Here is a 27,788-nt window from a genome sequence, read left to right on the forward strand (position 1 = left end):
AAGGAAGGAAGGAAGGAAGGAAGGAAGGAAGGAAGGAAGGAAGGAAGAAAGAAAGAAAGAAAGAAAGAAAGAAAGAAAGAAAGAAAGAAAGAAAGAAAGAAAGAAAGAAAGAAAGAAAGAAAGAAGGAAAGAAAGAAAGAAAAAGAAAGAAAAGAAAAGAAAGAGAGAAAGGGCAATGGGACAAAAAGGACATGGAGAAAAAAAAATTGAAATGGTGAATATTATTGTCTTTCCCTTGTCTAACTGCTTCCCTGCTCTTTTGTAAGTCTGTGGCAGCCAGAGTGGAAACTACTCACAACCCTTTCCAGACTTTGAATCCAACCTGAATCTGCAAGGCTAATTAGGGAAAAAGTTTCCTCACTCAACCATAGCAGGCATTTCATACTTGATTATTCATTGATTGCCCAGATTTGAATTCTCTCCTCTGATTCTCAACTCACTTCTTCCATAACAAGGTATCATTATCTCCTAGTTTCTAATTTATTTTGCAACTAGAAACTCATGGAGATCTAACACCAAATCACAGTGTGAATTTCCAACATGATGAAAATAGACATTTTGCAGTAGGGGGATCTTTTTGTACCTTTCACAGGTGGTTGTTAATGACCCATACAGTGGTAGGGGTTTTCACAATACTTTCTTGAATTTATACAAATCTGTTCCTGGCATTTCCCCTCACTACCACCTCATGCTTATGTCTTCAGAAGCAGCTACTATAATAGTGTGTGTTGCTGCTCAGTTGTTTTAATTGTGTCCGACTCTTCATGACCCCATTTGGAGCTTTCTTGGCAAAGATACTGGTGTGTTTTGCCATTTCTTTCTCCAGCTCATTTTACAGATGAGGAAACTGAGGCAAACAGGGTTAAGTGACTTACCCAGGGTCACACAGCTAGTAAGTGTCTGAGGTCACATTTGAACTCAGATCTTCCTGACTCCAGGCCCAGCACTCTATCCACTGCACCATTTAGCTGCCCCATAATAGTGCATAGAAGTAGCACGTTAGTGACTTGGAGTTGAAAGCTCAGTTCTGCCATTAAGTAGATGTATGACCTTAGCAAGTCACTTAACCACTCTCAGTTTCCTCATTTGTAAAATGAGGATGTTGGACCAGATAAACTCAAATGTCCCTTTCAGCTCAAAATCCGTGACCCTGTGAAATTATTCCCCCCTACAGCAGAGAGGGTAAGAGTGGATCGTATGGAAATGAGGTTAAGAAAGAGGAAAACCAGGGCTATGACTGCATTGGATGGCCTAATGCCCAGAAGCAAAGTTTCCATTCTGGCCGCCATCCCCACTTCTGGACTCAGAACAAAGTTAGGCCTGAACTAATTTATTTCGCTGTTGATCATAGACGCCCTGGGTTGCCATGACTAAAGAATATATCACCAAATAGCTATCACTAAGTAGTTGTGAGCTGCTCTCTACTCCAGTAGGCTGATCCTCAGAAAGTAGACACCTTATATCATTGGGATCATAGTGGAATGGGTCAGTTCTCCCATTTCACCTTCATAGAAGCCTGGATAATTGCTCTAGGAGCCAACTTCACTCCTATTTCACATACTTGGGGAAACAGAATTGGAGAGTGACAAGAAGGGATCTCCATTGACGTCTAGTTCAGCCCACTTCCAAAAGAAATACCCACGATAAAATACTAAACAAGTGGTCATATTGCTTCTACTTGAAGATATCCATAGTGCCTCTAGGCAACTCATTCTACTTTTGGATAATATTAATTGTTAGGAAATTTTCTCTGACTTTAAGCTTAAATTGCCTCTTTTTTCTTCAGTTTTTATCTGTTGTTCCCAGTTCTGCCTTTAGGGAACAAGCAGAACAGGTCTAATTTCTTTTCCTCAAGATATTCCTCCAAATACTTGAAGACAGCATCATGTGCCTCCTGAGTTTTGTCTTCTCTGGGTTAAAAATTGCCAGTTCCTTCTGCTGAATTTCATAAAATAGGGACATAAGATCTTTCACCATCCTGATTGACCTCCATCAGACACTCTCTATGTCTTCAGTGCCCTTATACTGAGGGGTATATCCAGAACCTGAACTGAGGGTATCCAGAACCAAATACGGTACTCCAGGTAGTGATGAGGGCAGGGTGCTATTGCCTCCTTATTCCTGCAAGCCATGGTCTCTATGATTCAGCCCAAGATTTCATTTTTAGCTTTTTGGAGGTGGGAGGGTGCTACTATATCAATCTGCAGAATTATATTGTTTGTTGCTATTGTCCAGTCATTTGAGTTGTGTCCAGCTCTTCATGTTCCCATTTGGGGTTTTCTTGGCAGAGGTACTGAATTGGTTTGCCATTTCCTTCTCTAACTCATTTTATATGTAAGGGACTAAGGCAAATAGGGTTAAGTGACTTGCCCATGGTCACACAGTTAGTAAGTGTCTAAGGCCAGATTTGAACTCAGGAAAATAAATCTCCCTGAATCCAGTCTTGGCACTCAATCCATTGTGGTACCTAGCTGCAAGCAGACTACAAACCTGCCTAATCTTTTTTCAGAACAACTGCCAACTATGCCTCCTCCAACTGGTACTTGTGAAGCTAACTTGCTGTGTAAGTGTAAGACACTTACATTTCACTCTACTCAATTTCATCTTATTAAATACACACCAGTATTCTAGTCAGTTGAGATTTTTTGGGATACTGATTGTATTTTCCAACGTGTTAACCATCCTGTCTACCTTTGTGTCACACAAAATAATCAATAAAAATGTTTTCATCACAGGCCCAAGCAAAAGTATCTGGGATACTCAGTCAGAGATCTCGTGCCACATTGAAATCGAAATATTAATAACTGCTAATGTGAGTCCGGCTATCCAAACAATTCTGAATTCTTCTAATTGTATTATTTTCTAGTCTTTATCTTTCCATCTTTTCCACAATGATTGCATGAAACACTGTCAAATTCTCAATAAATATCGAAGTAGATGATATTCCTATGTCTACAATATCCCTCTAATCTACTAGTTTAGGAATCCTATTAAAAAGAATTTAATGAGGTTAGACTGTCACGACTTGATTTTGAGGACACTATGCTAGCATCTTGTAATCATATCTTCCTTTTATAAATATTTGCCACATATCTTTTTAATTATTCATTCCAGAATTTACCTAGAAATAAAAGTCAAGTTCATTCATTGGTCTATAATTTGCAGGTGTGATTCCCTTCCCTTTTTTGAAAATTAGGACATTTCCACTTTTCCAAGCTTGCAATGTTTTTTTCCCCAGTTTTCCATGTTTTTTTTCAAATATTACAGACAATAAAACTGAATGTCTCAGCAATCATATCTTCAAGATCTTTCAGTAGCCAAGAATGTATAGTGTGATGTATAAAAAGTTCAAGAGATATAGTTTCTGGGTAATTGATTATTTTATTTATAATGATAGCATATTATTAATAAAAGGATGGTCATCCCTCTTTAAACATCTCTCTTAGAACAAAGACAGATCATGGAACCCACTCAACACTTATATGCCCTTGGAAGAGTGGGTGTTCCTAAGGATAGAAATAAATTCTGGTTGGTTAACAAGTAATGAAAAGAATGAATATCATAATCAGAGGTGGACCTATTCTAATGAGGGAGTGTCATTTTTTGATTTGTCACAATTCGTCACAATTTGATTATGTCACTTACTTCCAAATGACTTGGCCAGTCTAATTAAAGAATTTATCCCCATCCCCAAACCTGAGTAGAGCACAATGGGCAAAAATTCACCTATAAGACAGTCTAGGTGCAATAAATTTTTGGCAGAGGTAGATAATATCCTTCAAAGGCTGGGCTTCAAACAAGAAAATAAGACAGGGAAAAAAATCTGGATCTCCCCCATAATTTTGCTGTTAATTATCATTTCTCTCAACAGTTTGAGCCAAATGACTTTAATTCAGGGGATCAAGGTATACTCTTACTATCTCCCTACTTACCTTGAGGTAGCTAGGTAGCATAGTATATTATAAATGCTGAACATAGAATCAGGAAGACCTGAGTTCAAATCCCTGCCTCAGACTCTTACTAGCTGAGTGACCCTGGAGAAATCACAGTCTCTCTGTACGCAGTTTCCTCATCCATAAAGTGGGAATAATAATAGTGCCTACCTCACAAGGTTATTTTGAGGATCAAATGAGATAATATACATATAGTGTTCCCTCAGAAACCTTAAAGCACCATATGAATGCTAGCTATAATTACTATCCTCTTAGGTACCAGTTTTCTGTTACCCGTGTTTCTTCCTGCCGCTTCCTGTTCAAAGGTCACTTTTTGTTTCAGAGAAAACAGAAGCAAAATAACATTTAAGCTGTTCTGCCTTCTCTCTGTCATCAGTTATCCTTGTTTAGTCCACCTCAAGCATAGGTCCTGTCCCTTCCTTTTTCTTTCAATGCAGCTCTAAAAAGTCATTTAAGAATCCCTTCCATCTCCGGTCTACCTTTGTAACCTCATCCCACTCTAATATTTACTTATTCTATCAAACAGAATTCTTTCTCATCCCCCTAATTCATCATGTGTCTTTGCTCATTGTTGTTCCCTCTTCCTGAAATCTTCAGCCCTTCTCTTGACATCCTATTTATCTTCCAAGTCCCAGTTCAAATTCATGAAGTTGAACAACCATTTAATAAAAATTACAGCTGGCATTTTTATAGTTCTTGAAGGTTTGCAAAGCACTTTACATCCATTATCTCATTTGGCCAATACAACAGCCATGTGAGTTAGGTGCTATAATATTTTTCTTTTTAATTTTTTTAAACTTTTTTTTTTTGCTTTTTTTGGAGGGAGGAGAGCAGGGCAGTTGGGGTTAAGTGACTTGCCCAAGATCACATGGTTAGTAAGTGTTAAGTGTCTGAGGCTGGATTTGAACCCAGGTCCTCCTTTCCAGGGCCAATGCTCTATTCACTGAGTCACCTAGCTGCCCTATGGTATTTTGCACCCCCACATTATGGAAAACGATCTCAAGGCTCAGAAAAGTTCAATGACTTGACCAGGGTCACACAGCTAATAAGTGCCTGAGGCAGGATTTTCACCTAGATGTTACTAACTCTAAGTTCAGTACTCAAACTGCTATGGAACACTATTGCTTGCTTGTTATTGTTCAGTTGTTTTTCAGTTGAATCTGACTCTTCATGACCTCATTTGGGCTTTTCTTGGCAAAGATACTAGAGTACTTTGCCATTTCCTTTTCTAGGTCATTTTATAGATGAGGAAACTGAGGCAGACAGGGTTAAGTGACTTGCACGGGGTTACACAGCTAATAAGTGTCTGAGGCCAGATTTGAACTCAGGAAGATTAGTGTTCCTGACTCTGAATCCATTGTACCACCTAGACTATTTAATGTTTTCAGGGTTCTCTATCAGGTGCTAGATAAGATAAAATGGCTTGTCCAGGTTAAAGTCTAACACAGAAGTCCTTAACCTAGTGGCCATGAACTTATTTTTTAGAATACTTTATATCTAGTCAATGTAATTTATTCCCTCTGAAATCCTATGTATTTTTTATGCATCTTAAAATATTATTCTGACAAGGGGTTCATGACTTTTCCAGACTGCTAAAAGGGGTCACAGAACACAAAAAATGGTAAGAACCCCTGAACTAGTAGTTGTCATATCCTCTGCAAAACCATTCCTGATCTAGTTGGAAAGTATATCTTCATCACCCACACTTTATGTACTTCTCATGTGTTTCTCATATTTTAATTGCATATTTAAATTATATGTGTATATGTCTTATCTCCTCTACAAGATTAAAGGTTCCATGAGACTTTGTTATCCTATCTATCCCAATCCATAGCATAGTAAAATAATAGGCCCCTAACAAAAAAATTTTGAGTGAATTTCAACATTTTCTAATTCCAAAAGGAGATAGTAAAAGACAGGCAGAAGGAAGAATGCAGAATTCATCAAAGGACATATTTTCAGCTCTGTCACTACCTAAATGACCTTGGGCAATTCCCTTGACTTATCTGAGTCTCAGTTAGCTGATGTATAAAATAGAGCCCTGGGACAGATGGGTTCTTCAAGTTCTAAATCTATGATTTTATTATTTTAATAAGCTCACACTTAGTGACAAAAGGGGAGAAGGATCCAGTCATTTTCTTTGTACATAGAAGGAAATGCATAACTAAGCTGTATAAAATGCTTCCAAGTAGTTCATTTCCCCATTGGAGCTATTAGAGGCAAGATCTCAGGATTCCTCCTCCTTTCCCTCTCCCTACCTCTCCAGCCTCAGCCCACCTCAGGCTGCTATGTCTGTGAGTGACATCACTGGGCATGGAGAGGCTTGTTTCCTTAACTTCTCCCAATAAACATAATGTACATTCCATGGAAGTAAGAATTGCCTGTGATTCAGGGCAAAGAGCCCTCCCTTTCCCCATAAATATGGAGATTTGGGTTTTATTAGGTTAAGGATCTTTATTGGGGACTGTAGGAGCCATTTAAATTAATGACCCAAAGTCACTGGCCACATGACTCAATGGCTTTTTTTTTTAATTTGCAGAGTAGGCATTCCTCTGATATTGGCTGTGTCCTCCTGCATTAATGGTTATTTGCAGTTACTCTCAGATACGAAAAAAAGAGTTTTCAGGGTTTTCTATTAGGTGCTAAATAAGATAAAATGGCTTGTCCAGGTTAAAAAACCTTTGCTACCCATTTCTATCGTACCACTAGGCACATGGTGGCTCTTGTTCCTTCCTTTCCTCAAAGACAATGCACAGAGCTGTTCCATTGCATTATGACGCTCACATTACCACTACCCTGGGAATCAAAGGTGATTTAGTGAAATGTTCCTGAGCAGTTTACCTCTAGCTCCCCACCTTGGTCTCAGGCACCATCCTCCCTCACTGAACCTACTTTCAGGCACTGGTCCTATTAACACCCAGCAAGACTCAAATACTGAGAAGTTGTGGTATTTTTGTGGTGCCTTCCTCAAATCTAGCTCCGGTTCTCATCTTTTCTTCTTAGGTTCTTATCTAAGCCTCCTCAATTACCTTCCCATTTCCAGTCTTTCCCTGCTTCCCACTGCTGCCCAAATGGTCTTCCTAACATGCTACTACTTGAGTCTCATGTAACTGAAATGCCTAGCAAATGTAGCATAAACTCCTGATCCTGACATTGAAGGCCCTTCACAATCTGGCCCCAGCCTACTTGTCTGTCCTTACATCATGCTGTTTCTCTACAATGCTGCAGACAGATTGGACCATTCTCTTCCTCCTCTTCTTCTCTTGTGCTCTCCTGTCGCCACATCCTTGCTAATGCTGGACCTTATGCAGGAAGGGACTCCATAGCCCCTATCAACCACCTCTGTCTCCTTACCTTTCTTCAAGAGTCAACTCAGCTGCTACCTTTGTCATCTCTGATTCTTGTAACATTTCATAATGCTTTGTTTCAACTTTTCTTTACATTTATCTCACCCTCCCTTATGTCAGTTCATCAGTACCTTCCCTTCCCTCTATTTGATTACAAACTTCTTGAGAGTGGGACTTGGGTCAAATCTATCTCTGTTTACTCAGCACAGTGTCTCATTCATAATAGACATTTACATTATTCATAGAATCCCAGAATTTATAGTCGAAAAAAGACCTCAGTGGCTTTCTAGTTCAATTAGGTATGTTCTGGGGTCAGCTGCAACTGGCTTGGGAGTCAATTATTTTGCAGGGTTTTTGTGAGCACCTGAGAAATTAGCAAAAGCTAGAAATCAGACTTTTAGAATTTTTTGTTGACTGTCTATACCTAAGAAAGTGATGGAGAAAAATGTCAATAATGAAGATTAAACTTTAAGGTTACATGTACTTTTTTCATAGAGTTTATTGTTAAAACATTTACCAGCACATCACTGAGTCCAATCCATTCCTGAAAAAGGTTGCCCATTAAAACATATCAGAGAAGCCATCACTCAGCCTCTGATCGAAGATCTCCAAGCAGACCTTAATCGTCAAGACATGCTTCCCTAAAATCAAGTCTGAATTTACCTCTTTGCGTCTTCTACCCATTGTTCCTGGTTTTTCCCTCTAAGACTAAACAAAACAAGCCAGATCCCTCTCTGACCCTTTGTATACTTTCTGGAAGCTATTATATCCCACTATCCCAGCCCTCCTTTTCTTCTTCAGTTAAAATATCCAAGCTCTTTCCAACCGTTGCTCCTTATATGAAACAGTATCTGCAGATTTTTCTATTTGTCAATGGCTTTTGAGTGTGAATTAGGTAAATTAGTGGTAGGGTGGTGAGAATGGCAATTGTATAACATAAACTACAAAAATTATTTTATAGAGTTAGAAAAAATAATGACAAAATTCATCTGGTTAAACAAACTGTCCAGAATATCAAGGGAAATAACAAAAGGAAATGGAAGGGAGGTGCCCTCGCCATATCAGATCTAAAACTGTATTATAAAGCAGCAATCAGCAAAACTAGTTGCTACTGGCTAAGAAAAAGACTTAGTGGATTAAGTGGATCAGTGGATTAAGTTAGGTACACAAGACAGTAGTCAATGACTATAGTAATCTACTGTTTGATAAACCCAAAGAATTCAACCTCTGGGATAAGAACTCATTATTTAGCAAAAACCATTGGGAAAACTAGAAAATAGTATGGTAGAAACTAAGCACAGACCAATATCTTACACCATATACCAAAATAAGATCAAAATTGGTACATGATTTAGATAAAAAGGCTGATACTATAAGCAAACTAGGAGAGCAAGGAATAGTTTACCTTCAAATATATAGAGAATGGAAGAATTTATGACCAAACAAGAGACAGAAAACATTATGAAATGCAAAATGGATAATTTTGATTACATAAAATTAAAAAGCTTTTGCACAAAGCCAATGCAAGATTAGAAGGGAAGCAGAAAGCTGGGAAACAATTTTTACAGCCAGTGTCTCTAATAAAGGCCTCATTTCTACAATATGTAGAAAACTGATTCAAATTTAGAAAAATACAAGTCATTCCCCAACTGATAAATGGTCAAAGGATATGAACAAATAGTTTTCAGATGAAGAAATTAAAGCTATCTATAGTCATATAAAAATGCTTTAAATCACCAGTAATTCGAGAAATACACAGTAAAACAACTCTGAGGTAGCATATCACACCTATCAGATTGATTGACATGACAAAACAGGAAAATGATAAATGTTGGAGATGTGGTAAAACTGGAAACACTAATGCACTGCTGGTGGAGTTGTGAACTAATCCAATCATTTGGAACTATGACCAAAGTGCTATGAAAATGTGCATAACCTTTGACCTAACAACACCATTACTAGATCTATATCCCAAAGACATCATAAATATGTTAAAAGGACCCACATATACAAAAATATTTATAGCAGCTCTTTTGTGGTGTCAAAGAATTGGAAATTTAGGGGATGCCCATCAATTGAGGAATGGCTAACAAGTTGTAGCATGTTAATATAATGGAATACTATTATTCCATAAGAAATGATGAGCAGGTAGACTTCAGAAAAAACCTGGAAAGATTTACATGAACTAATGCTGAGTGAAGCAAGCATGACCAGGAGAATATTGCACACAGTAATAGCAACATCGTTCAATGACCAACTTTGATAGACTTAGCTCTCCTCCTCAATACAAGAATCTAAGACAATTCCAAAAAGCTCATAATGGAAAATGCTATTCACATTCAGAGAAAGAACATTCAGACTCCGAAGGTAGATTGAAGCATACTATTTTCTATTTTTTTGTTTCTTCTTTCTTGTGGTTTTCCCCTTTGGTTCTAATTCTTTATAATGTAACTAATGTGGAAATATATTTAATATGATTGTACATGTATAGCCTATATCAGATTGCATGACATCTTGGGGGGAAGGCAGAGTGGATTAAGGTCAGAGAAGACTCCCCAATAATAACACTGAATTACAAGTTCATAAGATTTTAAATCTAGAGCTGGGAGGTACTTTATAGGTCATCTACTTCAACTTTTTTGCATTTTCAAATGATGAGGAAACTGGGATTCAGAGAAGTTGCTTAGTTTGCCTGGTGATGGGAACCAAAATTCCTACTCAGACCCTTTGACCACAAATCCATCTCTTTTTACTATACCACAATACATCTTATATTCCAGGCCTTGCAAGCTCTAATGCTGAACATTTTGTCTATTGCCACCCCATCTCTCCTTTACCTTCCATCTAAATATCCTTCTGTGTTGCATAGATTGCCATGGTGTGGTATACTCCAGTGTGTCCAGAAATCTGGAAGCCAAAGTTGACAAGGTTGAAGTGTATTTTGTCCTTTTGAGAGTAGTTGTCAATAAACATACTTAATGGACCAAGTGATGAATCATAGCTTCCTTTCTTTGCTCAAACCCAGATCTTGAGTAAAATTCCTAATGGATTGACCCAGCTAACACAGTTAACATCTGCCAGCTCAGTCACTAATATGAGAGTCACTTTTAAAATATTTGCTGAATTAGATTGAATGTCAGCTTTATGATTCTGAGATAATAGTGGTTGCGAACACTTGGATGCTTTCATCCTAGTCATCTAATGGCCATGACCCCGGTTGCCCTCTTACTTTCCTTCTTTGAAGATCAACAGCATCATCATGCTTGTCATGGTAAGGCAAATTGCTTCACCAAAGAAAAGGCAGAGAAAAGATTTTAAATTATGATTGTAGCAGACACAGTGAATCTCAGCCAAGGTGAATGCCTTGTTTATATTGTGTCAGAACAACCAGATGAAAAGTGAAAAATTTAGTCAATCAGTCAGCTCCATGACACTTCAAGCAACAAGTATGATGGAGTCTTTCCCCTGAAGTGAACCATTGGTATGTATGGTATAGAAAGCTCATAGGAACTAAAGGAGGACCCTTAGGCATAGATTCAGTAGGAAGTTGCCAAGAGCAAGAAAATAGGAAGGAAGACTTATCTAGACAGTGGAACTAGGGCAATAGATAAAAATTACTATGAGGAAGTTTATTCTAGAGAAATATAAAGAGCTCAAACCACTTTTCAACTTTTTGTTTTGACATATTATATAAATAAGATATTAATCATGGCTGAGATTCATTGTCAGGAACTAAAATGGGCTACCTTGTTAAGTAGTAGGCTCCCCATTACTGTAAGTATTCAAAAAAAGATCATATTCCTTTAGAATGCTTCAAATATCTGTAAGAGTAATAAAGTGAGACTATTAGGCAATAAGATAGCTTAGGTGGTGCTGTGATTATAGCACTGGGCCTGTGGTTAGGAAGACCAGAGTTCAAATCCAGCCTCAAAGACTTACTAGCTATGTGACTCTAGGCAAGTTACTTAACCTCTGCTTGCCTCAGTTTCTTCAACAGCAAAATGGAGATAACAGCATCTACCTCACTCTTGACCTTAACCACAAGTGTACTACTTCTATGTTTAGAATTTCCCCAGTTCCTTAACCTCATTATAATCTTTTACCCTTTCATACTCTTATTCATTATGATGTCCAAACAAGTTTTTTTTTCCATAGAGTGATCTCTATTTCCTCCACCCTTCTGCTTTTTTTATAAGGCTGTCAGCCTTGAACTGACTATATTATTCTTTCTTTGATCCCTTGGTGAACTAATTCTATACTATCCTCTACTACACTGTCCTCTACCCTTTCATTCTATGACCTCAAAAAAAAAATGAAGACCATTTGCCCAGAGCTTTCCCTTTTCCCATCATTCTCACTTCATACTACTCAGACACCTCCCTCCACTATCCCCTTCTTCACTTTAATTTCAGAAGAAGAGGTGAACCTTTTGCAGATGTTCCTTCCTTCTCCAGCCAATAGCTCCCATTATCATTCCTACTCTGACTTATCTTTAATCTCTACCTATATTCTGTTTCATTTCATTGCTATCTACAGAAAATCCATGTCTCTCCTGTCTTAAAAAAAATCCTCACTTGAGTTGACCATATATAATATTATATATACATATATTATATATATATATGTATATATAATATATCTTCTTTCCCTTCATAGTTAAACTTTTTGAGAAAGCCATTTACAATTGGCATCTTTCTCTCCTCTGGCTCTCTTGTAAATTCCTACAATCTGACTTCTGACCTCATTGTTCAACTGAAACTGCTCTTTCCCATTTCCTGAGCTCTTAGTTGCCAAATCCAATGGTCTTTTCTCAAACTTCATCTTCCTTGATCTCTTTGCAGTATGTAACACTGTCAATAACCTCCTTGGAGATATTCCCTCTTCCATAGGTTTTCATGACCCTGCTCCCTCCTCTTGTAGCAGATTTTGCTTCATTCTTTGTATATGTATCCCCAGTGCTTAGCACAGTATGTGACACAAAAGGAGACTAATCCATGCTTGTTGATTGACTGATTGACTTTAAGTCCAGTGCTTTCTTCACAACATCAATATGAAATTCTAATATTTTCAGTACAATGTGCCCACATTTCTGAACCCTTGGAAATAAAAGGCACATTATTTTTCTAATCTCTAACATAGCCTCCCATGAGAGATCATATTTTTTTCTTTAATAATAAATTAAAGACACAATCTTTCCATAAACTGAATGAGTAACACATATTCTGTGATAAATGACTTCAAGATGGAATCAACACCACAGCCAATGGTAATGAGCAGCTTACTATTGATATATTATCTCTTTATAAGGTTTGAGTATAAATGTAGAGCCATTGAGTTAGAAGGTAAACATAATTCATGATCATTTAATAAATCCCTTTAAATCAACCCTTTGTTCTGTTTGGGAAGAATTAAACAGGATATGGCAAATACTTCAGGGAAATCATGACATTAGCAATGTAGTTCAACTAACTGAAATTGTTCATCAATAAATGAGGTATAGAAAAATATCTTTGACCTGTTAATGGCAATGTCAGTGGTGGAGTCCAGACTCTGGGGGAATTAAAGCAAGGGTGTGTATATGTGTGTGTGTGCGTGATATACACATATACACACATTCTCTTTATCCTGGTTTGTATTATGTTGATATGATGGCCTTAGGAAGAAGGATGTGCCAACTCTGGGGGTAGGGAAGGAGGATAAGAGAAATGAATGGTAAGGGAGAGGGCGGGGGGAGAGTCAATGAAATTAAAACCACTTTTTCAGCAAGATTTGTTTTGCGTAATCAACTCCTGTGATAGTAATGGCAATTAAAGATTCCCCTGTATTGGCTTGGTTTTCAAATTGATTGTATTAAAACCCAGAGTTTGTTAATCCCACCTGTGGGATGGGCTTGTTGATGTGAAAAGAAAGTCCTGAAGTGGGAGGGGCTGGTGATGTAGATTTGGAGAGACACTAGAGAGAGGCGGAAGATTTTTTTTTTGGAAGCAGCACCTTGTGGAGAGAGAGAGAGACTAAGAGAATTGCTGGTGGCCTCTTTGAATTGCCCTGGACTTTTGAGACCTGCCCCCTGAGCTGCCAAGGACTGAGGAGACATGGCTGTTTTGCTGGTACTTTGTCTGTCTGTTTTGATGTTATTTTGCCAGATTTGTCCACTGGTGAAAGACTGTCCTTTTGTTGAAGAAGTCCTGGAACCTGGCTGTTCGCTAAGAAGGCCTGCGACTGTCCTGCAGACAGAGAGTGAATACTGTCCACTGGTGAGGGACAGTACTGTTGTTGCAGGGGTCTGGAGACTGTCCTGCAGACAGAGTGAATACTGTCCACTGGTGAGGGACAGTGCTGTTGTTGCAGGGGTCTGGAGACTGTCCTGCAGACAGAGTGAATACTGTCCACTGGTGAGGGACAGTGCTGTTGTTGCAGGGGTCTGGGAGCCTTTCTGTTGGTTCAGAAGCCCTGAAGAAGGATTTTCTTGTTGTATGTTTACAGAAATCCTGGGAGAGGGCTTTGCTAATGTGTTCAGGGGTTCTAGGACTGTTCTACAGACAGAGGATAAATTCATGAAGGGACTGGCAATGTACCTTGTGGCTTTGCTAAGCCTTGTCTCCCCAGGAACTAAGATTGCTGAGAACTTGCCTCGTGTCAAGATGAAGAAAAGACCTCCATTTGGGTATTAAGTGCTGTGTTTAAACTTGATGTAACTCTGGGGTAGATTCAATTGTGATCCATGGGTGGGGAACTTTTGACCTTATGTTTGGAAACTAATCTCCATTTGAGAAGAGGGGCTTTGTGGTGGACTTAATTAAGGTATAGCCTAGGGGTGGAGAAGTATTTAGAACAGAGACTTTGTAATTGATTGAATGATTGGAAGGTCCTGGGGTGGGGTAGTCCTTGGAGATTATTTAATCATGCTTAGTAAATGCTGTATTTGGAATGATGTCATGTTTTGATCTTCTCTGTTCTGGGTTTGTTACTGAATAAAATAGAGAGCACCTATGCTGGTATTTTGAACCTGGGAAGTTGCCTTTGCTTGGTATTATATTACAACTCCTCACCCAACTAGATGTGAACAAAACCCTGTTTTATGTCCTTCATTTTAGCCTGGTCATAAACAATGCCAGTGAGATTTCTCCCCCCTTTTTGAGCAGTTTTTACTTTCAAACATATGGTGTGTAATGGCTTACTAATCAGCATGTAAATTTTAAGGTCATCCTGAAGTCTAAGAATTCTTGCCAGGAAGATAATCTGCAAACAAGGTATTAAGCAGCTTACAGATGGGGTCATAAAATTGTGGACAAGATTAAAGTTGTGTGTCCTCTTTGGCCATATGCAGCTAATATTGATCATAATTTGCGTGGAATCACATATGGGGTGACCTTATTTGCAAGCAAATGGTGGGAAATTTGAAGTTGTTCCATGGAAATTATTAATATTGAGCATTTGCATGTCATATCAAAAGCTGCAGTGGGCTTTAGAGTCGTCTTTAGTAGTCACATAAATTGAACTGCCAAAAAGAACTACAATGAGAGAATCTCAATTTGAATGATACCATCATACCTTGACTTCTTTTCACTTCACTGGGAAAGTAAGTTGCTTTTTTACTGCACAATTCCATATTACAGGGTATGTTTTTGTTAATCAGAGAATTTCAGAGTTGGGAGAGACCTTAGAATTCATATTAATTTTACTATGCTAAGAAAACTATCCAATAACCAAGTATTACTCCAGTGCCCCACACAGGGTAGCCTGTGTAATTATAGGTCTGTGGATGAGCTTGCTTCAGGACCAGGTTACCAAATTTCAAGTGGTAAAATGTAGGACATGTTCCAAAGAGGAAAAAAAATTACCACTTATACAATCAATAAATGAATTAATGAAAAATCATTCATTCAACACTGATGTGTCAGGAACTGTATTAGTGCTAGAGATAGAAATACAAGTAAATAAGGCAATCTCTGCCCCAAGGAGCTTAGATTTTGTTGGGGGAAGACAACATGTATGAGAGAGGAGTGTTTAGAAGAGAGAATAGTGATTGAAGTTATGTGGTAATTGATCCCACACATCTTTATTAGGAATTGCAATGCCAATTTGTTTACTTTTCTCAGAACAAAAGTTGGAAGAGAGTGAAAGAACACTAAAGTGGCAAACCTGGTGTGGTACACCTGAGACTGGTTAAGACAGGGTGAAATACTGATCAATCAGAGCCCAGGGTCCCAGAGTGGCATATTCAGTTCCCAATACAGGTGGAAACTAACGAGCAACATGGCATAGAGATAGTTAGGAAGTAACCAGTGGTAGTTAGATTTACCAGATCAGATCAGTTCCGACAGAACCGAGGAATAAGGGTGTTAAATACACATAAAATGCTTTTTTCACTTCTAGAACTAAACGAGGCACTGGTTCAGAGAGAAGTGGATCAGAACGCTAAAATACCTCCCCCAAACTCTTTATGCATAGGAGTGGGGTGCACCCTTCCCATGTCTTCTCTGTCCCTGACATAGGCAGGAGCTGTCCTCTTAGCTTATTCTCATTCTGGAAACAGAAAGTGAAGGGATTGGGAGGGGAGAGGAGGAGTAAATACCACGAGTAGAGAGAAAGGGAGAACAAAGGGCAAGGGAAATTTCACTACCATTTTATGGAAAATTCACCTCAAAAACAAAATAAAGAAACCCTTTGGATCCTTGTTCTTAGGCTTCAGTTTCAAATCTTCATTCTGTATGTTGCCTGCTCCTCATGAGTTCAGCTGTCTCCTGAGGCCCTATTGACATCTCAGCCCCAGCTCTAGCTTAATGCACTGTGGCCACCTACACCTGGGACATATTAACATTTCACTGTAGAAGAGTTGAATAGGACTTCAACAGTCATCCAACTGATATTGGAAAAGGCATCCCTTTTATAAATCTCCAAGCAGAGGTCATTCAGCCTCCATCTGAAAACCTCCAGGAATGAGCCTTTCACTCCTTTTGGAGATAGTCCAATTGCTAAAATTATTGTTTATTTTCTTTAAATCAAGTTAAAATCTACCTCTCTGCAGCTTCCACCCTTCAGACTTAATTCTGCAAACAGAATGTGTGCTTCACATGACAAGCCCTTTGGACAATTAAAAAAAAATAGTTGTCATATCATTCCCATCTCTGTGCCCCAAACCTTCTCTCCATCCCCTAGGTCTTCTCCAGGCAAGATATTGCAGTTCCTTCAATTGATCCTTGATTGTCATGTTCTTCATTCATCTCACTATCCTGGTAACCATTCTTTAGGCAAACTACAGTTTGTCCTTCCCAAAATGTAGGAACATGTTTGGCTATAAGAGCCCATTACTGCCTGTCCTGCCAATCCCTCCCCACCCCACCCCCCCAAAAAGGTGAGGGGTTTGGAGAAACTGATTTTTGCACAAAAACAGAATGTATCGATAAAATATAACAAATAAAATGTAACAACAAAAACTGCACATGATAATCTCAAAGTGGTCTGAAAAAAATACAGCAGAGTTCCTATCACATCTCTCATTCTTGATACTCTCTATCTTTTGATGCAGTCTAAGACTGAATCTTTTCTTTCTTTTTCCTTCTTTATTTTTTTGCTATTATGAATTAATGAATAAAAAACATTTCCAAAACACTGTGAAAAACACTGTGCTAAGTGCAGGAGATACAAATAGGAAAGCAAGATAGTGCCTACTCTCAAGGAGTTCATAAATAGAGGTGAGAAATACATACATATGTACACATATATGTACATATTCATTCATGCATATGTGTGAACATGTGTATACAATGTATTGTATTATATACGTGTGTATATAATATATTGTATATATGTATAATATGTATGTATATATCCAATAATAATAATAAATTACATGCATGTGTATAATGTCAAGGCACAGTGTTTACTCACACTGAGCTCACAGTCATTAAATGCATTATTTAGATCTTTGCTACTTGACCTGCTTAGCCATGGGTTTCCTCCTCTAGTATTTGTGCAATTTTTAAATCCAACTCTAAAACCTTATATTTCTTATATGGCAGATCTATCTAAAGCTGGAGTTGGCTGCCTTAAAAAAAATAGGCTTCTCCTTCCTAGTGTACTCTAAGGAGAGGCTAGATGATGTTCATTTGTTTTGTATGCTATCGAGAGCATTCTTGTTCATGTATGATTTGAACTAGGCAGCATCTGAAGGTCCCCTTCTTCTAACCACTGTGTTTCACTCTAACTCACACAAAGCAAATGCTCATAGAAGAAGCAGTACAAGAACATTTTCAGTTTGCACAAGGTAAGCGCTCATGTGTTAATCAGAAGTGGTACCAGGACATCTTGAGATCTATCTGAAGAACTTTATTATCAGTTGTGAGACATGGAAGATGCTGGCACAAGACTGCCCAGCATGGTTCGCCCTCATCAAAGAAGGTGATGTACTCCGTGAGCAAAGCAGGATCACAGTAGCACAAAGGAAATGTGTGTTGCACAAATCCAAAGATATCTTCATCCCAGAAGTTCTAATCTACTCCTTATGCCCGACCTGCAGCAAAGCCTTTCAAACACATTGTACTGATCAGTCACAGTCAAAAACACTGTACCCTAACCCCAATATCATGATGTCATTTGTCCTCCTCAAAAATGAAGAATCAACAACAGCTAAAGTCCTATCCAACTCTGAGATATTTTGATATAGTGATTTTATCCCTATTGCATTTCAGCTTATCAGTTTTAGCCTAAAGTTCTCGTATGTAGATGTCTTTGTGTATCTGGGTTTTGTCATCTAGTGTATTAACTGTTCTTCTAGTTTGGTATTATCTGGAAACTTGCTAACCATGTGTTATCTATTCCCCATTTATATAAATTAGTGACCTCTAAGCTTTGTTTGCCATAGTCAATGTTAACATTATGAACAGAAGTTGGGGAAAGTGGTCAGTCTGGAAAAGGCAATAGATATATCTTGCTTCTAACAAGAGTGGCAAAGTAGTGTTTCCGTACACTAGCTCCAAGATCACAAATTCCTTTTCTGTTACTCAATAATTATATTCATTAGCCAACTCAAAGTTGGCTTACCAGAGAGAATATAATCAAAAATAGAACTGAAGCAAAACCAAACCAGAGATAGATTTGAAACAAAACAAATTTTTAAATCTGCTAGACCAGAAAAGTTAAGACCCTTGGGGGCAGATGTGAGCCAACTTGGGAAAGTTGGGTGAGGGATCTGTTTTCTATATACACTACTTGAATTCCATTTTGGAGTTCTTTGCTTCTCTCTTCCTGATATTCATAGATACCTATAATTGATAGATGCCTATATTTGATACTGATAAAGACATAGATATTTGGAATTTATAGAGAAAGTGATTCCTCCTCATTCCCCCCATTCATCACCATCCTACATATAGCTACACATAGCTATTCCTTTTTATTTTTTTTATAAGCAATTGGGGTTAAGTAACTTGCTCAAGGTTACACAGCCAGTTATTTCTGGGTGTGGTGCTAAGTATCTGAGCCCGGATTCAATCCCCAGGTCATCCTGACACTGGGGCTGGTGCTCTTAGTCACTGAGCCACCTGGCCGCCCCAGCTATTCCTTTTTAAATGTATTTATTTTATTTCCCCAATTACACGTGAAAATAATTTTAGTATTCATTTTTTTAAATATTGAACTCTAAATTCTGTCCCTCCCTCCTCATTTAGAAGGAAAGCAATTTGATATGTTATACATGTTTAACATTTAAATATTAGTCATGTTGTTAAAGAAAATACAGACAGAAAAACTAGAAAAATAAAGTGTTTTTTTAAGTATGCTTTCATCTGTGTCAGACTCCACCAGTTCTTTCTCTGGAGAAAGATTTGAAAAAGAAATCTGAAGATTTTTCTTCATAAGGCCTTCAGAAATGTCTTAGAGCATTATGTTACTGAGAATAGCTAAATCATTTACATGTGATCATTATAATATTGTTGTCACTATGTACAATATTCTCCTGGTTTTGTTCATTTTGTATCAGTTCATTAAAGTCTTTCTGGGTTTTTCTGAGAGAATCCTGCTCATCATTTCTTATAGCATAATAGTATTCCATCACAATCATATACCACAACTTGTCCAGTCATTCCCCAGTTGATGGGCATCTCCTCAATTTCCAATTCTTTGCCACAACTAAAAGAGCGCTATAAATATTTTTGTACAAATAGGTCCTTTTCCTTTTAATTTTTTATCTCTTTAGGATACAAACCTAGTAGTGATATTGCTTTGTCAAAGAGTATACCTGTTTTTATAACCTTTTGGGCATAGTTCCAAGTTGTTCTCCAGAATGGTTGGATCAGTTCACAACTCCACCAATGTACATTAGTGCCTTAATTTTCCCATATCCCTTCCATTATTTCCATTTCCTTTTCTGTTATATTAGCCAATCTGATAGTTGTAGGGTGGTACCTCATAGTTATTTTAATTTGTATTTCTGTAATCAATAGTGATTTAGATCATTTTTTCATATGACTATAGATAGTTTTGATTACTTTATCTGAAAACTGCCTGTTCATATCTGTTGACCATTTATCAATTGGGGAACAGCACAAAAGTATTCTATTAGAAATTTCTCTCTTATAACTGGAGGCTACCTTCTATGTAGTTGTTATCTTCAAACATGGAATATATCTTCATATCTATTTTTATAAATACAGAGGAATAAATTTCTAACTATTGATAAAGAGCTATATTATATTTGCGCAAAGGTTGACTAGTACTTCTCCATGAATGAATTAGGTGTCCTTAAGAGTAAATTCAGGAGGAAGGTATGTAAGACTTAACTATCACTACTTTGTCTAAGGAATTTGGGTAAATTCTCATAGTGCCACTAGATAAGACTATTGGAAGTGATAATACAATTTCATTCTTTTTCTGTTCCACTAAAAGACTTTTCCCTTCTCTGGAGAAATAAAAAAAGAAAGAAAGAAAGGGGGGGGGGGTGAGAGGAAGGAAGGAATGAGGAAGGAAGGAAGGAAAGAAGGAAGGAAGGAAGGAAGGAAGGAAGGAAGGAAGGAAGGAAGGAAGGAAGGAAGGAAGGAAAATTATTTTGAGGGATTTCTATTTATTTTGACATTGAATCAATGACAATTCAATTCAACAAAAAATTACTGAGTACCAATGATATATAATGCTTTGTGCTTATGGAAGAAGAATAAAATGTAGTCACTGCCCTGATTAAAGTTATAGATTAAACACATATGTTGATTACTCTAATATTCTCCAGTGCGAAAAGGACTATGAGGTGATCGACTACACTCCAATGAAATGCAAGACATGCATGCTTTAATCTAAGTCAGTGGTCAAAATATTGAACCTGATAGGACAAAAGTCAGATGAACCAACAAAAAACATTGGTACTACTTATTTTTGAGTCATCAAGCCCAGTTCTTTTTTTAAATAATAGCATTATTGCTTGAGTGAGTCTTTCCTCTCAGGAAATATTCTAAAAATTGAACATCATTAAATTTCAAGTTTTATCCCTTTAGTCAAAAGATAGAAACCATTAATAGGATAAGCAAAATTGTTCAATGTGATGCCATTCTGGGGTAAAAACCTGATATTTGGTAATCTTTTTAAAATAAAAGCTTAAAGGCAATTACACCTCCAAGGATTGCTCCCCCAGGCTGAGGCTTTGTACTATAAGAACTAGAATAATCCAGATATATTACACTGTTATTTCACAATAGTGTTTCAAATAACATTCTTGTATTTGCATTTAAAATATTTTTTCTGTAGTTCTCCAGTGAATTCCTTTGTGGCTTCATAAATAGAACTATTTATGAATGAATATGTCCAAGAGGACTATGTGCCAAAGTTTCATTTCTAAAAAATACCATAAAAAAGCCACAATTTTTCCTCTTAGTGGAAATGTCAGTTATATAAAATGATAAAAATGTAAATGATGTTTTTGAGCCTCATTTAATTCTGTTACATTTCAAGACATGTTAACAGTAAAAGGAAAGAATAAGACTGGAAAGTCTTATTATCCATAATCATTCAAAAAGGAGAGATAACCCACCATAGAGGATAGAGGGTCAATTCGTGTAGTAAAATTTGGGTTCAAAACCTGCCTTTGATACATATTAGTTGCTATCCACAGCAAATTAAAGCCACAATGTCCAAGACAATTCTCTAAATTAAAACCACTCAGGCAAGCTTCATCAATGGAGGGAGTACCAATACTGAGAGTTTCCTACACGGATGAAATTAGTGATCTAGACCTTTCAAAAAAAATTAAAACAGAAAAGCAATTCTAAAATATCTTGGTCTCAGGACTTTTTATGCTCTTAAAAGTATTAAAGATGCCCCAAAGAGTTTTTGTTTGTATGTATTATTGTATACACAATTATTTAGGTAAAAGTAAATATATATGTACATATATTTACCAAATTTGAAATTAAGTATAGTGACAATTAAAAACATTTGGGATACATCATTTCTGGGTAACTTAATCATTTTATTAATAAGGTCAGCAAGTTATTAATAAAAGGATGGTAATTTGACTGCCTCTCTTAGCCCAATGACAGTCATGGTGGTGAGGTCACATTATATACCCTTTGTAAGAGCAGGTGTTCTGTGAGGGCCTTAAAGTGACATCATATCACCCCTAGACAGAGAAACCATCTCATAGTCAGACCACCCTCAGCTTTGGGCTATCTGTTCAAAAAATGTATACTTCACACAAATCTGAGCAGAACACAGTGGGTTTCTCCACCTTAGACTAAATTCCTTATAAGGTTGGGTTGGGTCTGACCAAGATGGAGGATAGTTAATTCAGTCTCATTATCACTAATGTGCTTTAAGAGACTGAACTTTTTAAAATCAGGAATTTGGAAGAAAAGGAAAGCTCTGAATCTCCCCAATATATTGGTTATTAAAATTAAGTATTAATTAGCATGAAGAAAATAGTTTTGACCATGCAGATCCCCTGAAAAGGTCTTGGAGGACCCAAAAGGTCCCTGGATCACATTTTGAGAACCTCTGAAATAAAACAGAATTTTCTAGAATACATTTTTGTAGTAAATTGATTATTTTTTTCTATGGAATTCCATTTTCAAAATTAGCTATTATTCATTTGGGGGTTTTAAGGAACAGAAACAGAGCTACATAGATCTCTGATTACAGGATATATCATTAGAGTACAAACCATTGTTGCAAACAACACACACACACACGGAGTGTACTTTGTTTTATCATTACATTTGGTACTCAATTTTGTTTTGTTCTTGTTAAGTCTTATACATAACCCCTAACCTGGAAATTGGCTCAGCTCAGAATTTCAGACTGATTTGGAGTAGACTAGAGGAGTGAGGACTAACATTGTTTCCTCTTCAGATGGACAAAGAGAGTATCTGACAAATACAGCAATCTGAGGTCTGAAGAGGCCAGATTCTTCATGACTATATTAATCATTAGTAGACATAATGAAGAAGAACACAGTGGTTGGTAGAATTCCTTGGGTGTCACAGTTTATATAAGGGATTCTCTTAGTCATTCTCTTTATTTTTGTCTAATTGGACTTTTGCTACTAAAAATGGGATGTAAGATTTTTTTTTGAGTTTGCATCTTTCCCCCAGGCTGGAAGTATATCAGCCAGACTTGGCATGGTCATTAGATTGACTTCAGCCCTCTTGCAGCTCAGAACTCCTAAGCTTAACTATTCCAATAGCCTCAGTCTCCCAGTAGTTGGAATAATAAGTATATACCATCACACTTAACCAGATTTACAATTCATATTGCAAATAGAAGATAGTCATAATCATTCAAGTAAATCATTAGACTGCAAAATTATAATGACTCTGCTTGGACCCAAAAAAGTGATATAAGAAAGCATCTCTTCCCATTCTCTGTACAGTTTGGGCACGATGAATGTAGAGCATTCCTTCTATGATATCAGATATAAATGAGTTGGTAAGCTTTGAAAAAATGGACTTTTTCTTCATTTTATTCATTGGCATATGGCATGGAAAGGTCAGGGGTAAGAAATACAATGGGAAATATAGATGAAGTAAAAACAAAATCCACCAATTAAAATTGATTTTTAAAGAATGTCACAAGGTCACCCAGGTAATAAATATCAGAGCAGGATTTCCCACACAAGTCCTATGACTACATAGTGTGGTTGATTGCATTAATAACAAAGGGTTACAATAAACATAACAAGCATGTGATGCTTCAATACTTGATAAAACTTGTTATTTCACTAATATGTCTACTCCCTCTAATGGGGAAGGCAGCTTTTTCATCCTGTCCCACTCTTACCCATGTCTACACCTGTTGTGTAAAGGGATTTCCTCTAAATCACCTAACATAAAGTGGGTACCAGTGCAGCCCAAAGGGTAGTCTTCTATTATATGTGACTGTCCTATATAACTGACCTAACTAGTGCTGTGAGAAAAGCATCATATCAAATCTTAAAGAACTATATAGATGTCAATTATTAATATAATTTTATGTCTCATTTCTACAATTTCTCATAGCACTTTACATGAACCTTTCTTTTATACACATTTAATTTTTCCTTTTGTTTTCTTGATATTGGATGTCTTCCCTCCCCAAAATCCCTTGGCCCTGGTTCTGAATCACAGAGTCACAGAATCTAAGAATTGTAAGGGAGCTCAAGAATTATCTGTACCAACTTGTACCCTAAAAGAAAAATCCTTTCTATTAAACATGTACATGCAATCATCCAGCCTCATCTTGAGGGTTTCCATTGAGGGGAAAACCCCTACTTGCCCAGGTAACCCAGAATACTTTTTGACAGTTCTGGATGCTATGAAGTTTTTCCTGACATCAAACCTAGACCTGCCCCTTTACAATTTCCATCTCTTTCTTCCAGTTCCATCCTTTGGGGCCAAATAAAATAAGTCTAATATATTTTCTTTTCTTCTTTTTCTTTCTTTCTTTTTTTGGTATACCTGCTTATCATCCTGGGGGGGAAGCTACACAAATATTTGATTTCATGTGAAATACATATTTCACAATTTCTGAAAGCTTACAACTTTCACATGACAACTGTGAAGTACTTAAAGACAAACCATGGCCCCTTTCAGTGCTATGACTCTCCTGCATTTTTGTATCTTTAGCTTCTATTGCTGTGGTTTACACATAGTGGGTACTTTTTGTTGTTGTTGTCCAGCCATATCCCATTCATGACCCCATTTGGGATTTCCTTGGCAAAGATAGTGGAGTGGTTTGCTATTTCTTTATCCAGCTCATTTTATAAATGAGGAACTGGGACAAACAGGGTTAAGTGACCTGCCCATGGTCACACAGCTAGTGTCTTGAGGACAGATTTGAACCCAGGAAGATGATGCTTCCTAACTTTAGGCCTGGCATTCTATCCACTGTGCCACCTAGCTACTCAGTAAGTACTTAATCAATGTCTATTGAAATTTCTTGAAGTAGAGAGTAGAGTCTATAATATCTCTTGTTGTGTCTGCACTGACTAGAGGAGGGTTAACCTTTTTCGTCAGGGAGGGCACTCATGGGCTTTTTGAGCAGTCTGTTGAAGTCTATGGTCTCCATAGAATAATATTTCAAATGTATTAAATAAAATTTATAGGATTACAAAGGAAACCAATTGTGTTGAAATAAAGATATAATGTTGCTTCCTATTTTTTTTTCAGAGCATTTACATGCCCTAAAATTTATCCACAGACACCTTCAAGACCCTGATTTAGGAACCCCTGATCTAGCTCCAAACTTTACATATAGGAGTTATTTGATAAATATATATTGAATTAAATTACAATCCTTAAGAGGCTTAGCCCTCCTTTTTTTTGTTTCTGTTCAACTATAAAAAATAATAGCTATTCCATTTTGTGAGGAAGAGTTTATTTTACAGGAAAAAAAATATCATTGCCCAGGTTCTAAAAAGAAGGTGGATCCTTGAATCTGCCCTTCTAAATCCTTTTCTCAAACATTTCTATTCTGTTAAAGAGTTTTCACATTCTTATCTAGAAAATTTGGAATTACTTTCTATAATGTACCTGGAAATTTTTCTAGTTCTCTTTAATGGGTAAAGGCATTTCTAGGCATACTCCTTTGTGATTAATTGTGAAAGGAAAAGGTTTAAGTAATAAGAAAATGTATGTAAGCATAAAAAATGTATTAACAGGACAGCCAATAAAATTTTAAGGTGGTTTGCATTATTATAATGTGGATAACTTTATAATAGTATAACCATTTCTTATGAGTTGTTGTGTACTAATTATCAATGTATGTATCATAACTTCCTTCCCTCCCTCCTCTCCAACCACCCCACCTCACAACAACAGAGCTCTAAACAAGAAAGCCTGAATTAAAATCTTGCCTCTAATAATTACTTTGATATTAGTTATATGACTCTGGACAAGTCAAAACCTCTCTGAGTATCATTTTCCTCATTTATAAAATGGGGAGAGGACCTATAGAACTACCTTACAGGGCTGTAGTGAGATAAAAGTGAGATAATAAATGCAAAAATGTTTCGTAAACTTTCCATCTTCAAGACACCACTACTTCGATGGGCCTGTGTATTGCCGAGGTAGTTTCTAGTTCCAACTGTGAAAATCACAATTTATTCATCCCTGCCTACCTCTGGAATTTTCATGAAGGTCTCACCCATGGTCTAGGGGCCTTCCTACCATGCTTTTGAAAACATAAAAATGCCAGTAGAGCACACATGCTGTCCATTATGTATCCCTCCATCTTCCTATGAGCCAGTCAGTCCTTCTGTTTTTTCTGGTTATACATTTTTGATGAGATTTTTATGATGCTTTATAGCTAATAATGCTTGTTGAATTTAAATTTGAAACTGGAGCAGAAATTTCCTCCTGGGTGGAAGTCCATCCTCTGATATGCTCTGGATTAATAACTTTAACAGTACACATGACCCTTTCTTTTACTTCTTTTTTTTTCTCTGGGGGGGGGGGGGCAATTGGCATTAAGTGACTTGCCCAAGGTCACACAGCTAGTTTTGTGTTAAGTGTCTGAGGTCGGATTTGAACTCAGGTCCTCCTGACTCCAGGGCCGGTGCTCTATTCACTGTACCACCTTAGCCACCCCTCTTTTACTTCTTCATCAACAAACCACTTAGATGTATAGGTGCTATTTAATTTTACTAACTCACTTTATGAAATCTGAAAACGTTATTAGAATTATTTAAATCAAACAGTTGGGAGTTTTACTTCTCTATTTCCCTTTTAACTATAAGTAATCCCTTTAAGCCACCTAAAGTCAGAAGAATAATTTAACTGAGTATTCAAAAGTCAAAGAGAGGGAAAGATGTCAGACATCAGAAGCTGATGGGTCAAAGGAAAAAAAGAGCTGATTAAAAATGTCAAATATAAAGCAAGGCTTGATTTCTCCTCATCTGGCTCCCTTGTGTTGTTTTCTGCTTCTTTGTCACGTTAATCTAAAAAATGATGGATTATTTGGGAGAGAAGGGTCACATTTTTTCAGAACGGGGAGGAAATGATCTCTAAAGAAACAATTCTTTCTATACACTTTGCAGGAGAAGCGGGAAAGAGAATGTTATGACTCATGGATATAATATAACATGCTAGATCATTTATGCTTAACATGAGGAAAAAATCCCAATAATTAAAGCAGTTCAAAGTAGAAATGGGCTACCTTGGAAAGTAGTGAGTTTCCCTTCCCTGAACATAGACTCAGATAGTTCTGGTGTGTTACAGGGACCTTCCTGTTTAGGTATGGCTTGTACTAGTCTTCAAACTCTGCTGCAATTCCTAAGACCCCTGAGTCTCTAAAAAAGTACATTATACTGTGAGTTCCTTGAGAGCAAGGACTGTCTTTGCCTAGAACTTAGTCTAGTACCTGCCACATAGCAGACACTTATAATTAATGCTAGTTGACTGGCTGACAAAAGAAATAACATTTAAGATGATCTAAAAGACAATAGAAAAGCATGTGATAGTCAAGAGTCAGCTACAACATCCTAGCAGTGAAACTCTGCACAGGAGAAGCACCTGATCAGGGGCATGTATGACTGGAAAAGGAAGTGGACTATTCGCAGGGTGAGAGCAAGGAGATAGCTGATGTCAAGAGATCTAAACATAGGCTCCAGTCAGTTTGGGTGATTAACAGGAGGATCTGGTCAAAAGCTTCAGAGAGCAGAAGACATGGCACAGTCACAATCCATACCATTGGCCAGCTGTATGGAACACACCTGGAATCCTTGCTGCCAGGGAGACTGAGGCTGGAACATCACTTGGACCAGGGGTTGTGAGTTACAGTGGGACTAAAGCCATCTGAGTGTGTGCATGCACTAAATCTGGGACTGATACGGTTAGCTACTGGGACTAGAGGGCTACCAGGTTCTTTTTTGTCCCCATATACACAGCAGAACATATAAAGAGGATTCAATATAAAGCCATGGATCTCCATTACAGATTGCTTACTTTAAGAAAGAAAAAAAACCTATGTAATAAATACTGCACAAAGCTACCCAGCTTTCTGTATTTCCTTCTAAGTTTTTTTTGTTCTT

The sequence above is a fragment of the Petaurus breviceps genome, unplaced genomic scaffold, assembly GCF_028583685.1.
Source record: "Petaurus breviceps papuanus isolate PSGF00001 unplaced genomic scaffold, PetGlider_PUasm1.0 91133, whole genome shotgun sequence".
Taxonomy (NCBI): Eukaryota; Metazoa; Chordata; class Mammalia; order Diprotodontia; family Petauridae; genus Petaurus; species Petaurus breviceps.